Source organism: Hemicordylus capensis, chromosome 2 (genome assembly GCF_027244095.1).
Source record: "Hemicordylus capensis ecotype Gifberg chromosome 2, rHemCap1.1.pri, whole genome shotgun sequence".
In the NCBI taxonomy this organism is placed as follows: Eukaryota; Metazoa; Chordata; class Lepidosauria; order Squamata; family Cordylidae; genus Hemicordylus; species Hemicordylus capensis.
The window spans coordinates 146,673,437-146,690,977 of record NC_069658.1 but is presented as its reverse complement, the minus strand read 5'-3'; the positions used below and the strand labels follow the sequence as shown (position 1 = coordinate 146,690,977).

General features: G+C 43.0%; 1 long non-coding RNA gene across 1 annotated transcript; it reads right to left on the bottom strand.

The window, feature by feature from the left end:
- Positions 1 to 251: 251 nt before the first annotated feature.
- On the bottom strand, positions 252 to 16,101 carry LOC128348199 (uncharacterized). The gene is made up of 3 exons (XR_008317991.1): positions 15,994 to 16,101; positions 11,825 to 11,985; positions 252 to 5,162 (listed from the first exon to the last, which is right to left on the bottom strand). It is a non-coding gene; the product is annotated as an uncharacterized LOC128348199 (long non-coding RNA).
- Positions 16,102 to 17,541: the final 1,440 nt, after the last annotated feature.

The window sequence follows — 17,541 nt, the reverse complement described above, 5'->3', positions numbered from 1 at the left end:
CTCTTACTTTGCTTCTTGTGATAAGTGAGTTAAATGTGATGTCTTAATAATATGGCTATTAATGTTGAGTTTGTCTCTGAATCAGTGTGAAATCCGTAGTATTAAGGCCCACTGGGAGTTTCTTACTCTCTTTCTCTCATTTTAACTGTCTTTCTGAAATACTAGAATATATTCCAAGCAGTGACACAGTTTACTCTGCATATCCTTTAATTATTTTCAGAGTATCTGGGAAAAGTCAAATTCTCCATAGATTTTTAAAACTTATGTAATGATGATGCTACAATACATAGTAGAGAATTATACAGGCACTTCTGTTTAGTTTTCCAGGTACACCTCCACATAGTATTTGGGTATTTCATGAGCCACAGCATACTGAAATGTGTAGTTTTCCAGCATTTTTTGGTCTGGCTACGTCCACTGCTAAATAGTTTTTGAAATATTAAAAGATTAACAAGCTTGACTTTTATTTTTGAGCTGATATTATGGTGAAGTTATCTGAAAGATGGGTATCAGATGTTTGGACAGGGGGCGCAATTTCAGTGTTTGCCCTGGGTGCTATTTTCCCTAGATACGCCTCTATTGAATGGGAATTAGTTCAGCAATTGGCACTAATTGCAGAGATATCTGCAATAATTAATATATCTCAATTTAATGGAAATATTACCAAGAATGTATTTTCCAGTTTTTTCTGGGCTGCTTTTCTGAAAGGAAATCAATGGATTCTTCACTAACTGTCCTGGGAAAACTATAAATGGCTTGAAATGCAACATTCTTTTCTTTTAGCTCTTTGTCCATTCTGAGATAAGCTTTCACAATGCTCTGCTGGCTGAAGACTTGAAATGACCTCATAAGTGTCACATATTCTCATAGCAGATGAATCAAGTGCTACCAGCACAATTGCAATATACAATTTCAGTAGGTGGAAAGGGATGAAGAACAGCCAGTCACTCAAAATAAAAATGACATCTCGTGTATATGGAGCATTCTTTGCCTTTTGTGATTCCTCCCAAGCACTCATCAATTTGATATTGGGCAGTGCAATTAGTATCCTAAGAATCTCAGCTCTCATTTGGTAAAATGCCAGATTTTTTAAAATTCATAAATGGCTAAAACCACTAGCACTGTTCAAAGTTTTAAAAAAACAAAACAGACCCTGTCCACAGGTTTACACTCTAATCAAAGAGAAAACACATTATTGAGGAAAGAGAAGGGCAACTGGGGAAAGAGCCCCCATTAAAAGCCTGATTCACATGTCATAGTTTCGGTACAGTGAACACACGTACAGATCTGTATGTACATATAGTTATTCATGCACTGTATTCAACACATGTACAGGAATACACTTCCTATCTGTCCCCTGAATTTGAGGAGGCCAGTTCCCAGGTTCACTTTTAAAATGAACACATGTACATTCAGACAAAAACATGCACATGTATATGTAACCTGTCACACATACAACATAATGTCTGAATAGACTAAGGACGCGCATGAATCTATTAATTGAAAGGGGAAGCTTTCTCACTTGTGTTGCTATTCCAACTACTCTGTGTCCAGAATGAGATCATTATGGATCCCAAGGATTCCCCAGACCTTTGAACTCTCAAATGGAAACAGGCCCTCATAAAATCACTTTACACTTGGATATATAATGCTTAACAGACATAGCCAGCACCTCTATATAATCATTCTTATGGTTCTCCCCAATAAAATGGAAGCATTTGAAAATGTGGGCAACTCCCTTTCCCATGGCATAGTAGGGGTGTGCACAAAACCAGTTTGCCTGGTTCAGTTCGAGTCTGGATTGGACTCGAACCAGACCAGGCATGTTGGGTTTTGTGCCCGCAAACTAGAACCCCAGCTCAACTTGTGTTTGAGCTGGTTCAGGGTTCTAAATGTTAAAATATATATATTATTTTGCTTACAGGCAGGTCCGGCGGCTTCCGGGGGTGCTGCCACAGGAGGTCCCCCCTCCCCCACTGCCTGTGATCTTCAGTGGGCCAGTTTGATCCATTTTAACCCTGAACTGTCCCCAAGCTGGACCAGGGGGGTTTGGCTCGAGAGTGAGGCCGTTCCGTTTTGATGGCAATCCAGCTTGAACACGATCGCTATGGCATAGATGAAGAAAACAACCTGCAGTTCTCCAGTCTCCTTGTGGTACTTTGATGTAGTGTGGAAACGAGCAAATCCTCCCTTTAGGTCAGGTCATTCTGAGGTTTGGTCAACACTAAAGCTTTTTGGAGCTGAAAGGTTTGACATGGCAAGCAATTCTGGCGAGTACTGAGGCTTCATCCCACTCTTAACACAATTTCAGGTTATTCAGCAAAGAGGCCAGACCACAAGATGGATGCTAATGTCAAATATCCTGTGGAAGGGCATGCCAATGATTGGGAGCAGCAAGGGAAAGGGAGAGAGGGTAGTCTGAGAGCCTGGCTGCATATTAGTCCACATGACCAGGATAAGGGTAGGAGAAGCCACTTGCCCCAATCAAGAGCTGCGTGTGCTCCTGTTTGCCAGTCGTCTGCAAATTAAAACCAACTTCAGAGAGGGAGGAAGTGTTCATGTGGGGTGCAGCAGCTGGGGAGGAGAGGTTTTTGTCCTACCACAATCACCAGGTAGGCACAGCTACTGGGTAAGGCACAAACCTCTGCTACCCACACAATTACTTCCTCCCCTCCCAACCTTGGTTTTAAATCAGCAAATGAGAGCATGCACAGCTCCTGATTTAAGACAGGTTGCTTCCCTGACTCCAATCCTGGTCGTTTGAACAAGCCTGTTGCCTTCGTCATGTCAAAAATAGCTAGCCTCTGACTTTTGAGAATTCTGAAATTTCCCCTGGAGATAGACAGAGAAACCTGGAGAGGCTATAAGACAAACACACAAAACAGAAGCAGGAGCCACTAGACCTTTTTGAAAATTGTACGTAGCTGTGTTGATCCACTGGAACATTTTCAGACAGCAGGCTTTACCGTGGGTTCGAAGTTGCCCAAATAAACCAAAGCAAAATGTGGATTTTTTTTAAAAAAACAACCCTGGATATAAATCAGGCTATACTGTAACGTGCGATTGTATGTGAAGTGCTCCCCTATAGCTTGCAGGGACTTCAGGGTGAATCTGGCCTATATGTGAATGCACACCCTCCATTCTGAAGGAGATGCGAGCTAAACACCCTGTGTGAAGAACTAAACACATTCTTTAGCTGTGTGTGAGCTAAACCCCCGGGGGGGGGGAGTCTACTAGTCCACTAGTGATACTTTTGGTGAACTAACCAATATGACATAAAATCTTGTAGATCTTTGCCACAAAAACAAGTGCAAATATTGGTCCCAGATAGCATAGGGAATGTGACATATATATGGCCCTTTCCCTTGATCTCCATCAGCTGATACTTCCTATCTTGCCTACCCTCCTTGCAGCACATGCAACAGGGACCCCTTATCTGGGTGCCTAATTGCCACCCTTCAGGTGATGGTAACCAACCATTCCTTCCTGAATCCGCTAGACACTAGGAAGGTAATGGGCCTGCAAAAGGACAGCTCTCCCATTGCAACAGCTCCAGCCATGACCTCCCCTTAGGATGGAAAGGGCTCTCATGTCTAAGGAATGTCTCTCAAGGCACCATCCAGTCTGTGAGACGTCAAGGTAGTAAAGACAGTTCTCTTGAGCAACAAGCTAAAGTGTGTGCTTCTAGATCACCATCATTTCGGATCATATCTCTTCTTGTTTTCTCACAGATTTTCCCACCACTGAGACCCATTCAGTGATAACACTTGGGTCATCCACAGCTTGCAAAAGAAAGCATGCTGCTTGTCCAGCAAACATTCTGAGCCTGGGCTGGGTCAGGAAACCTTCTTCAAGGACCCAGGTTATACCTGGGATGGTTATTGTTACTCGTCATCTTTCCCTCAAGATACAAACGTTCTCTCTCTTCCCCCCACCCTCGTCCATTTTAGTTTGCAAACAGTGCACTAATCTATCTGGGTGCAGCCCCTCTTTGGAGCTAAAGCACACACACACACACACACACCGGTGTCTGATGTCAAATGTGGAGGGATGCCGGGGCCATGAGGTGCGGCCCCTGAGAGGCAGCGACCCAGTTTCTTTGAACCCGGTCACCCAATAGTGGCTACGCTCTGATCCTATGCATGTTTGCCTGGAAGGGCCATACTAGATTATAGGCTCGTCCATGTGACCATGAGTGGAACAAGTGTCCTACCCAGCTTCAGGAGCTGTGCATAATTCCAAATTAACTTATGCAAGTAAAAACCTAGGTAGGAAGAGGGGAAAGTGATCATGTGGGAGCCTCATACTAGCTAGTACAGTTTTTCCTCCTACCCATTAAACAGCTGGGTACAGATTCCGGGTAGGGTGGCACAATCCTCCACAGTGCAAGGCTCCCACACTATCATCACTTCACTCTCTGCCCACCTAGGTTGTTACTCAATTATGGTCAAAAATTGGGACCATGCACAGCTTGTTAAAACATGTCATTGTCTAGTTAGTGACATTTTTAAAATCCAAAACAGCAGCTTCATGAGACCCCAGCCTGAATTGGGACCATGTTGCAGAGGCAAGGGGTATTTTACCTTTTTCTTTGCCTTTTCCCCGTCAAAAATCCTCCTGAAGCTGCTGTGGAGCCCCAGACATGCCATTTGCTAAAATAAAACCTTCAGGTTGTCATTGCTTTATGGCGAGGCATGGCGGGGGATTTCCTGGATTAGGATTAGGGTTAGGATTTCAAGTTCCGCCTGTTTGTTTCACAAACTCTGCATTTGTGTATAGATGTTGGAGACCATGGATATGATTGTCTTCTGGCTTCCTTGCTGTAGTGAACAGTGAATTTCAGAGTGCCCCTTCCTCCATTTTGCTTCCACCTTTGGCACATGTTTTCTTCTCCTTAATACTTGGTTTTATACTAACTTGGCCCTGAACTTTCATCTCCCTCCCCCATCAGGTTCAGTTTAAGCCCTTTCTGATCAGGTTTGTGAGGCTCATGCCAAAGACATTCTTCCAAATCCTTGTAAGGTGCATTCCATATAATTCAGGAGTTGTTCATGTACAAAGCATGCATGGTCAAAGAATCCAAAGCTTTTTTGACAATACCATCCATCTTCATAGCCAGCTGTTTACTTGTAGGATCTCGCATTCTCTTCCAGCATCTTGATCTTTCATGAGAAAGATAGATGAAAACATCCATTATTTAATGCAGATGACATCAATCAGTTGAGTACTGGTATACAGCAGACAATACTCATCCAAACACTGATTTGAGCATTGGCGACAAGAGGATGTCCCTAGAATTCTGGCCATGAACAGAATCAGTCTCACCACTAAAACTATTTGATTTCCTTAACCACAAGTGTAAAACTTCAGCTGAGCAATGGTTAAACTGCTTAGCTAGGAGTTTCTTCTTGTTACGGTCAAAATAATAAGATTCATATGTAGTTGCTGTCATCTGAGACTTTCAAAGCATTTTATAAATATTCATGTGTAAAAACCTGTGGTTGCATGCAAACAACCATCACTCACAATAACTGCAGGGTTTGGATTTATTAATCCTATCCCTCCTCTCCTCCACCCCCTGCTCCTATACACCATCCCCCAGTATTGATGCGGAAGCAGAACCCATTTCCAAATATACATGAAGACTGCCCAACAAGAATAATCTCAAATCTATGTATGCACATACATATTTGAGGTTGGTGCCATTAATTTATATACATACAGCAAGCTACATGTACCAGGCAGGGACAAATTTATTTGATCTTTGCTCAGTAAATTAAATTGATGCAAATATAGCTGGCTTCTACTCTTTCTTTTGCTGATTAGGCATTCATTCAGATATATTTATATTTGGGGCTGCGGTTTTCATGAATACTGGCCATGGTAATGGAATTTGAGATTAACTATACTTTCACCAAAGATGTCCCACAAGTTGTGGTGGCTTCAATCTTGTATCAGACAATCCTGTGGCTATGATTTGAAAGGGAAACTACAGTGCACCATTAGGTGCAGTCTGGCAACATGAATAAGATTGGGATAAAGAAAACTTTGGCCAAATAGGGTTTCGATTGGATAACCAAGATTTTAGTTTCAATGACATTTCTGTAATTTCTGCTATTAACATTTGAGCCAAATGTTTGTTGTTGTTTGAACCAACATTTGTTACTACTTGGACTCTCTCTCTCTCTCTCTCTCTCTCTCTCTCTCTCTCTCTCTGGGTTGTGGTTTTTCTGAAGTTTTTAGACGCTCCACTGTAAACATAGATGCTTAAAGGCTGCTTTTACAGCTAATCAGAATAATTCCCCATCAAACTCCTCCTTCTGGCCTCCTCTTCCTGACTTTCCACTCTCTCTTTCACACCTCCTTTCCTAGGCCTTCACATTCCTCTGTCCCCATCAGAGGCCTCCCTCTGGCCCTCCTCCTCATCTTCATTCCTATGGAGAACTAATTTTCTCCTTGCCTTTCCTGGGGCTGCTGCTTCTCATGGCCTTCTGTCTACTCCTTCCCTAATCCCTTACCCTTTCTTTATCCACCATTTCTTACCATGTCCCTTTCTTGAGATAGTGACAAACCCCAGATTTCAGATATAGTTTCAGGACACCACCTAGAACAACTGGGATTTCAGCCCCTGACAAGCATTCTGAAAAACTCATCCCTTGCCTTTTTTTTTCACCATGTGGATTCAGCAATCCAGGAACAATCTTAATCCCATTTTTCACAGAGAAGAACCAGACCATTCCAGACTTTAGTAATGTAAGACAAAACCCATTTAGGAGGAGGAACTCCCACATTGGCCCCATCTGCACACAACAGGGAACTGGAGTTGGAGGGGCCTGAAGTTGAATTTATTGTGCGTCTGAACATGTGCAACCATGGTTCAGACATCAGAACAACCCGAGGTTTCCCTCCCCAAACTCCAATTAGAACCGTAGGGTTGTTGTGAGTTTCGCCACTCATACCTGAGGGTCCATGCCTTGCCTGTTACATCCAAAATGCTATATGCTTAATTAACCAGAATTGAGAGAGGAAGCTCCTCCCTAGCTCTGGCTCTGATTGGCTGCTGGGGCTGTCCTTCATTCCAGAAGGAAGCCCACCCAGCCAGTTCCCCCTGCTCTCTGCAGTCTCCCTGACTGAAGAGTGGGTCTTGCCAGTTACGCTGGAATGCAGAACCACGGGACGTTTATGGAAATGTGGAATGTACATTCCGTGTTACATGCAAATGCGGCCTTTATGATTTGCTAGGGACTTGGACTGCATCAGAGATGAGGTGGTCCTTCTCATTGGATCTGGGACCAGTCTCTCCCTGGAAAAGTAGGGAGCCTTCCTCTCTTTCCATTGCTATACATATCTGAGCCCAGCTTAGGATCGGTGTCACCAATTCTCATCCTCCAAGCTGGTGTCCAAAGGGAGATGCTGTAAAGATTCATACTCCTTCAGCCAAGATGCCCAGAACTCTGCTTCAGCTGCTGATGTAAGGTAGAATCTTAGTCAGTTAGGTACTGCTTATATTTTCTTTCTTAATTTCTGTGTGTATCTCTTTACTTTCTTCCCATTTCCCCATTTTCCTTGTTGTGTGCAACTCTTTTTTGTTTGCTTGCATGGGTTTTTTTTTGTTTTGTTTTGTTTTTTTTAACTCATATATTTAGAAGTGGCTTCAGTTTGGTTTTTTAACGTTCTGGTGGTATACTTGCAAAATTCTTCCCCAAGTGTCAGCACATGGTAGATTAATGGAGCTACAGTACGCAATTGTCTATAGAGATCAACCTTTAAACCTTACGCTTTGTCTTAGGCACAGATTCTGATAACAGGAGTTATCAAGCTGTTCTAGGATTTATTGAAACCAGGTCTGAGTCTGTTTAGTTACTCTGGGTCAGTGTTCAACTGATGGCAGTCTGCTTTACAAGAATGGTGTCCTAAAGTGGGATCAAGGCATCTCTCTACTGAGTGTGGATCCAGGTCAAAGTAAGTTTATCACAGATGAGGTCCAATCAGGTTTGGGACCATGGTGCATGGGGAAAGGGGCATTTGACAAACCTTCCCCCCACCCCAGGAATACTGCTATTACTCTCAGAGGGAAGCTTCCATTGACACTTTTGCTTTCCTTACTTCCTTCTCCATCTACCTTTCTGGCAGGCTCATGTTTCACAATGCACTGCCTGCTGTGCTCCTTTCCTTCAAGAACTCTGGAGGGTTTCCTGTCCTTGCTCAGTCTTTCAGTGATGTCAGCACAGCGTAACCAATAGCAACAGAGAGGCGGAGCCTTAAGCTCTGCTTCCAGCCTAGCTGCCCCTCACCTCATACCACAGGGAGGCTTGCAGGTGCCAGAAAAAGAAAACCTCTTAAAAGCCTAGCTGTGGGCCATTCTCACCATCACAGCCAGACTCTTGCATAGATACCATGCCAATTGTCTCAGCTAAACCTAAACCAAATGAATGTTTTACAATAGGAACACCAAGAGGATTTCTCTATCATATCATTTTGAATTTCAGTAGGTTTTTTCTTACTTAATCTCTCAGATAGGGCTTAGGTCACTCACTGTAAATAATCATGTTTTCTAATCCATGTATATATATACATGGATTAGAATATATATATCAGTCAATACCTTTTATAAAATCAGATGAACATGGATCTTCCATTAGACCCATTTTAAGGGATCTGTATGTAAATAAATGTTAGATTTCAGCCAACTCTTTATCGCCCTTAGCTAGTCATGAACTGCCACATTTAGGACTCCAGAAGCTGGATATAATAATTCATCATAACCATCATCTTGAAGGGATAGCCATTTTGTCAAGAAATCATATTTATCAAAGAAAATGTGGACGTTCATATGCACCTCAGTCTTTGCCCTGCATATAAAACAGGATTAAACCTTCACTCTTGCTCCATCTGAGCTGATTATGATTTCCAGTGTTATTAAAGAAGGCTCTGATTCCTTTATACTTCTCCTACTCTAATACTTCCGTTTTCTACTTAAATCATCTTGTAAATAATATATCCCTTAATATTACCATCTCTTCCTGAATAAAAGATAACTCTGAATTTAAGACAACCCCCTTAAAAATTACAGGATGGATGCAGATCATGTAAGGAAGAAGACACTGAATTTAAGATCACCCACCCCCACCCCAATTTCTAGCATCGAAGAAGGACTTGGCAAAAACCTAGCCTTGGTTTCAGGTAAACAGGGGAGTATTGTGAGACACAGTTTTATCTTTCACGTGTACCACCTAAATTCCTTCTGGTTGAGTGAAGGTTTAATCCTGTTTTATATGCAGGGCAAAGACTGAAGTGCATATGAACGTCCACATTTTCTTTGATAAATATGATTTCTTGACAAAATGGCTATCCCTTCAAGATGATGGTTATGATGAATTCACATGTAGGGATGTGCGTTTCGTTTTGGATACAAAACGTTTTGTGCACAAAACAGGCCGTTTCGGCTGTTTTGTAGCCAAAACAAAACACCCAGTGCTTAAAACAGAAAATTTTGTAGCCAAAACAAAACGTCCCTGTTTTGGATACAAAACGTTTTGTTGTTTCAGCTGTTTTGGAACTCCATTTTGCAATCACAAAAACTCTTTCTCCTTCAGTCTCCATTTTGAGTTTTGACATCTGTTTGAATTTCCGGCCCTTCCAGCCTCCAGATTGGCCAGCAGGGGAGCGCGGGGTCTGGGGTTGGGGAGTGCAGCGTGGGGTCTGGGGTTGCAGCAGGGGAGCGCGGGGCTTTGGGGTTGCAGCAGGGGAGCACAGGGTCTGGAGTTGCAGAGGTGGAGCATGGGCTTTGGGGCTGCAGCAATTGAATTTAAAAAATTATGTGTGGTGTTTGTTGTTAATTGTTGTTTCACACTCTTGTGTGTGGATAAATTGCATTTCTGGGGAGGGGGGTGAATGTGCGTGACCAAAACTTGTTCTTTGCAAAGCTCTGCGGGTGTTGTAGATGTGCGATGTTGATGTTATTTTGGAGGGGGAAGAGTGGGTTGGGTGGTAGTGCCCCAATGAGTGCCTGCTACCACCTAGGTTTCAGAGTGATTGGGCAAAGGGCTCAATATTATTTGATTTTTGAAGTGAAGTTTACTCTTTTCCCCCATAGTGAAGAATGGAGGTTTCAGCAGCCCCAGAATTGCACATGTGGGGCACTTTGGTGGCCCAGAGAGAGTGGTGGCATAGTGAACATAGGGTGCCAACCACCCCCATGGCTTGATAACCCATGGTGTACTGGGTTCTGTTGTTTTGGAAGTGTTCTGAGTGTAGATTCTCTGGTTGCATATGAGATTTTCAATTAGAAACCATGAATCCACTCTCATTTGCTACTCCTAATAGCAAAAAAAAAAATTCTTAAAGACACAAAAACTTAAAAAAAAATTAAATCAACCCTTTGCCCATTTTTATTTATTTATTTATTTATTTTAAATTGGGATGGTAGCCTCCACCCATTAGGCACTACCACCCCACCCCACTCTTTTGACCCCACGGCCCATTTTTCTGATCCAAATCGATTCGGATAAATTTGGATCCAAATCGAATCTGGGCTGATTCGGATGGGTCAGATTCGGACACAAATCGAAACGGGGGTGTTTCGATTCGGGTACAAATCGAATCACAAAAAATCGTTTCGTGCACACCCCTATTCACATGTATTTGAATTGTTTTAAGCTGCAATCAGGGCTCAGTGCCTGTTGCCCATTACTCCTATACCTGCTGCCACAGTTGTTGTTGTATCCCCACTATTTTGATGTATCCCAAACCAAGACCCACAAACACATGTGCTGAGTGGAGTAAGCAGGACAGAAAGGACAGAAGAGTGGGAACCCTCCCCTCATGGCCCTTCCCCTCATCCCCCTTCCCCTCTCCTTCTGCTGCTCTCTCTCCTTCCCCAGTCTTCTTCCTCAGCAATCCTCCTCTCACACCAGCTTCCCCCACACCTTTCTCTGCCTGGATACATCCTCCTCTGTTGCCACCTGCCCTGCTACCCAGAGACTGGGAGGAACTACCTTCAAAAGAATCCCATTCTCCCTTGGTAGGACACTGCTGCTCAACCAAGCGACGAAGGAGACATCCTCTTAAAGGCACTTTCTGCCAGTCTTCTTCAGCAGCAGTATAGGAAGATCAGGGCAGCAAAAAGTGAGACAAGTTCAGGCTATGAGAGCCCTGAGGGGAGGCAATGGGCAGATGGCCACTTTCCTTCCATGGTTGCCTCAGTCAGCACATATGCTCTGGCTGCAGGAGCTGGATTGGGATGTTCCAGTTGTGGCATCCTGAGCCTAAAGATGCATGCATGAGGGCCAAACTAGGTGTGATGCTTTGGACCCATGTGTCTTCCTTGTTTTTTCTGAATGCCGGGTGCAGGGAGGATGATCCTCATCAGGACCATGACATGTAGGGACAGGGGTTTTAACTCTTTGCCCTACCATGTTCTTGATCCATATCGCTCTCCTTGTGTGCTGCTTTCCCCAAAAGGGAAGCTCCAATTGGTGCCAGATTTTGAGGGATGGAGGAATGGGCTGTCAGTTGTTTTCTGTGTTAAATGTGTATATTGCATTTGAGCAGGTGCAGCTTCTCTCACTGCCTCATGAAAAGCTAGGCTTGCCAAAATCCCCTCTTCTACACAACCATGGAAGGCATAGGAAGCCTGTTTTCCTTTTTCTCTGGTGACCTTGATGCAGTAAAGGTTTTTAAACTGTTTTGTTTTCTCCTAGCTAACCTAGGGGTGGGATTTGAATTTTCCATCTCAAGTGCCAAATTATCTTGGGTTGTTCCTGAAAGGAAAAATAACCTTGTGCAATTTGTAGAAGCATCAGGAAACCTCAGTATGGCTTACCGAAGCTCTCACACAGCCCATGTGAGCCAAAAGACAAATAATCACATCAAGACGAGGCCTGGATTCTGGCTATTGATGAGACAGCTGCCCTGTAATCCCAGCACTTGATTTTCATGTAACTGCAGATGGCCTCAAAAGGCACACAGCTGGGTTGGTCCATGCTGTAGTCAAGAGAATTACTTGCCGTCAGAATCCACCATAAGAGCAGCGAAGGATAGCTTACTCATTCCAATTGCAGAAGATAAGCATTTCCACATACACATAACTAATCCCCTCACATTTAGAACATTCCAGGCTTCAGATTATTTCAGATTAGGCTTGTTCCAATTTGCTGAGGCCTCATCTGATCAATCAAAGAATTAAGGGAGCCTTAAGAAGCATTTTTTTTAAAAAAAACACAAAACTTTTAATTCAATTTTTCACAACATAAGATACACACACGGACACAAAAAGAAAAGAAAGAAAGAAAACACAAACAAAACAAGAAGCATTATCAGGACAATGTAGTTTATATGAAAGCCATCCCTTCGCATATTGCCAAATGAACACTCTGATCTAAACATTTGGAGTGCATTCTAGCTCCATTGAAAGATGTGGGATTTTATTCCACTGAAATTGATAGAAAATGGATCACACCCTTTATTGTCCCCTGGAAAACAACAGAATTTGCTTCCAAGTGAGCAGCTTGGGTTGGTTGATTTGTTTATTAAACTTTTATACCGTCCAAACGTTCATCTTTGGGCAGTTAACATAAAAACAATTAAAACACATATAAAAGTTAAAACAATGCAACAATTTAAAAACAGCCATAAAATTAAAAACAGACAATTTTAAAAAGCTGGGAAAGCTTGGGTGAAAAGATGGGTTTTCAGGTGTTTTTTTAAAAATGCCAGAGATGGGGAGGATTGTCTCTCAGCAGAGAGAGCATTCCACAATCTCGGGGCAGCGACCAAGAAGGCTGTGCAGCCACCAGACGAGTTGGTGGTAACTGGAGACAGACCTCTTCAGATGACTTCAGTGGGCGGTGTGGATCATAGTGAAGAAGACGCTCTCTTAAATACCCAGAGCCTAAGCTGTTTAGGGCTTTACAACTTGCACTTTGTATTTTGCCCGGAAACCTATTGGCAGTCAATGAAGCTCCATCAGCAGAGGAGTAATGTGGTCTCTCTGAGATGACCCAGAGACCAGCCTGGCTGCCACATTCTGAACCAACTGAAGTTTCCAGACTATGTACAAAGGCAGTCCCATTAGAGGCTGAACTGACCCCCATTAGAGGCTGAACTGACCCCCATTAGCCCAGTAGAGCGCATTACAAAAGTCAAGGTTACCAACAAATGTACCACTCTTTTGAGGTCACTGATCTCGAGAAACGGTCACAGCTGGCGTATCAGCCGAAGCTGATAGAAAGCACCCCTGGCCACCGCCTCAACCTGAGAAACCAAGGAGAGGTGTGGATCCAGAAGTACTCCCAGACTGCAAACCTGTTCCTTTTGGGGAAGTGTGACCCCATCCAGAACAGATAGATCAAGATCATTGGGAGTTCTGACCCTGCATATTAAGTACCTCCGTCTTATCTGGATTCAGCTTCAGTTTATTCTCCCTCATCCAGCCCATTACTGCTTCCTGCTCATCCTTCTCCCTTACCCAGCTCCTGAAGAAGTTGGCATGGGGAAGTAGATCTGGGTGTCATCAGCATATTGGTAACACCCAGCTCCAAATCCAGAGGCATATCTAGGGAAAACAGCGCCTAGGGCAAGCACTGAAATTGCGCCCCCCCCCCAAATATCTGGCACCCATCTTTCAGATAACTTCACCATAATATCAGCTCAAAAAGTAAAAGTCAAGCTTATTAATCTTTTAATTAAAAAATTATGGCACTACCTGAAAATTATAACTACACCTTACTTGCTTTCACTGATGCAAATTGCTGAAGCAGCACAGATACAGCCTTCTTCATGCCATCCCCAGCTGCTATGTGCCAGCAATCAGTAACATTCACATTTTTTATATCCCGTTCTTCCTCCAAGAAACCCAGAACAGTGTACATACTTAAGTTCTCCTCACAACAACCCTGTGAAGTAGGTTAGGCTAAGAGAGAAGTGACTGGCCCACAGTCACCCAGCAAGTCTCATGGCCGGATGGGGATTTGAACTCGGGTCTCCCTGGTCCTAGTCCAGCACTCTAACCACTATCAAGGCAGATAGCAGCTGGGGGGCGGGGCGGCAGGAGGGTTACTAATACACAATGCTGGATTTGGAATGCAATGAACATGCTGATCAGCGAGTGTAAGGACTACATCCAGTCTCCAGTACCTCTCTGAATAGCTGATAGGTGTGATTCCTGCTTTCTGAAGAAGGCTGTATCTGTATATTAAAGACAGACAATTTTTAAAAGCTGGGAAAGCTTGGGTGAAAAGATGGATTTTCAGGTGTTTTTTAAAAGCTGCAAGAGATGGCAATTTTATTAACAATAAACACATTTCTACTATGGGCTTTGTTTGGTCTTTGCCTAATTCCCTTGGGTTGAGAATAAATGTTGAAGAGAATGAAAAGAACAGAAAAATACATAACAGGTGCTGTCTTTAAATCTAAAATGATCCCTCACTAGTAGCCATCACATGCTGGAAAATCTCAGGCCAGGGGACTGCTTAGTCTGCATTCTCAGGACAAGTCAGTTGTGCACCTGACAAACGCTACTTATACAGCCAATTATTTTCACTCTTCATTACTGCATGAATATCAAATGGTTATGTGCCACAACACCTTCCTTATAATGAATCTGACTTAGAACCAAGTTAAATAGAATTTAATGCAATTTCCATTTTGCATAGGTAAGGCCTGAAATTTAACTGGGTAATCCTGAGCAGTTTTATGATCACACATGAGATCTTAGATCCTCACAAAAGGAGCTGTTCCTTACATAAGACATTCCCAGCCCACTCACACCTATCTTCCTAACTAGAATCAACTAGCTACAGTGAGCCAACATGATCCATTCACCAAATAACTTAAAGAACACACCTTGGATTGAAGAGCTGTTTTCACACAGTTGCCCTCAAATCGGGAGTCCAAAATATCTCCAAGAATAGAAGCTAATAGAAACTTTTTGGAGTCCCCAAAAAGACCAGAAGTAAACAACAAACCGGAACCTCAACCAAAAACCAGGATGCAAACGTATTGTAACATAAAGGTTAAGTTTGTGCCATTGAGTCGGTGTTGTTGACTCCTGGCAACCACAGAGCCACGTGGTTGTCTTTGGTAGAATACACAGGAGGGGTTCACCATTGCCATCTCCTGTGCAGTGTTTCAGCACCTTTCTATATCGCTGTTGCCCGATATAAGAGTTTCCCATATCCTGGGAAACACACCAGTGGGGAGTCAAACCAACAGCCTCCTGCTCTCTAGTTGCTTCCCCACTGTGCCATTAATGGTTCAAGTGACTCCAAATACAAATAGTAACCATACATTTTTTTTATTTATTTAACATATTTTTATACCACCCACTACCAAAGTCTCTAGGCAGTTTACAGCTATAAAAACATATTAAAAGATCAAATTAAAATAACCATGAAAACTATCATATACATACATATAAAACATATGTGATGAGTTTTCTGGATAATGACTCTCTTCTATGATTTATCAAACATACAAAAATTTTGTTAATACTAATACATCAGTATTACTAATACATCAGTATTACTAATACATCAGTATTACTAATACATAAAGCATTAGTAATACTAATACTAATACAAAATTTTGTTAATACTAATACATAGAAAAACTCAAGTGAAAAACAGGAACATATAAGATTGCCAGAGTGAAAATTGACCCAGATTAATCTACAGTTCAAAGTAGAAAACATATTTTGCAGAATTCTTCATCTTAATAAGAAAACTCTTTCAGAATCAAAGAAATCACTCATGGCAAATTTGCACTAGGACCTCCCAACTACTTAAGAACTAGATTCTTCTGCAAACATTGTGCCCATAGATCAGAAAATTGTTTTTAGCTTCCATATTGTGCATATTAAGGAATCTCATTCTACATAACACAAAGGACAAGAAATACAAGGCCAGATATCCCATACATACTTCAGAGTAAGTTATATTGTAGTCAGTGCAATTTATTCTCAGGGAAACATGCATAAGTTTGAGTTACACTGACCTGAAAGTCACCAAAGGATCTTCAAAGAAAGCCATAGAAATAGCTTTCTTTACACAGAACTTATCAGGACTCTTTAGAGCTCTAGGCCACACTCCCTTTACATGTGATATGTCACATGATGATATCACATGCAAAGGGGGTGTGGCCTTGAGGTAGAAATTGCCGGAGCGAGCTCTTCAGTCTCATTTCAGGGCAGGCTTGCTGCCTGAAAGTGTGTATTTTCTCTTTCTCTTCCTCTCTGGGAGGGAGAGAAAGAGGAATAGACGCTTTTCGGCAGCAAAGGCTCCCTGAAATTAATGCAAAAGTAAGTGCTTATGGAGGCTCCTGGGGGCGTGTGCCCCGTCCCGGACTCAGAGAAGGCGGCGGGGGGCGCAATTAAAAAAAAATTTTTTTTTAATCAACTGAGGTGGGTGGGGTGGGGTGGGGCATGGCGGGCACTTGGCGCCCCTCTGCAACTGGCGCCTAGGGCACGTGCCCTGCCTGCCCCCCCCACTGGTTACGCCTCTGTCCAAATCCCCTGATGATCTCTCCCAGCGGTTTCATGTAAAAAGCACTGGAGAAAGTATGGAGCCTTGAGGGACGCCATACTTAAGCTCAGATCTCAAAGAGCAACAGTCTCCAATCGACACCATCTGGAATCTGTCCGAGAGGTAGGAGCAGAACGACTGTAAAACAGTACCTCCCACCCCCAACACTCTCAGACGTTCCAGAAGGATACTATGGTCGGTAGTACTGAAAGCCTCTGAGAGATCCAAAAGGACCAACAGAGTCACACTTCCTCTGTCAATTCCCAATTGGAGATCATCCATCAGGCTGACCAAAGCAGTCTCCACCCCATAGCCCGCCTGAAAGCCAGTTTGAAATGGGTCTAGATAATCAGTTTCCTCCAAGACCACCTGGAACTGAGAGGCCACCACCCTCTCAATTACCCTGTCCAGCCATGGGAGGTTGGAAACAGGCCTATATTTGCTCAACTCTGAGGGATCTAATGCAGGTTACTTTAGAAGAGGTCTAATGAGTGCCTCCTTAAGACAAGGAGGCATCCTGCCCTCCCTCAGAGAAGCATTTATGATTTCTACCAGGCTGTCTACAACAGCCTCCCTGCTAGATCGAACAAGCCATGTTGGACAAGGGTCAAGAGAACAAATGGTAGGCCTCACCACTCCAAGCAGCTTGTCCACATCCTCAGGAGTCACAAACTGAAATTGATCCAGTCAGATCGCATAAGAGGAGTTGCTAGACACCTCCATTTCAGACATCAAATTAACCGTGGAGTCTCCATCTAGATTGGCCCAAATCCGAGAGATTTTATCCAAGCGGGATGCAGGGACATAGTTGTGATTTAAATGAACATACAAGTCAAAGTGATAGACTAAAGAAACTGGAGGCTGCTGGAATTCTTAGCAGAGTGGCACATGTAAGAGAATTAAACACTCACACAGAAGTATTAACTTTATAAGTTAGGCCATGGTGCCTATATACCTGGAAGTTCTCTCTTCTAATGTCCTTGGATTAGGTGGTTTCTCTATAACAGTGTTTCGCAGCCTG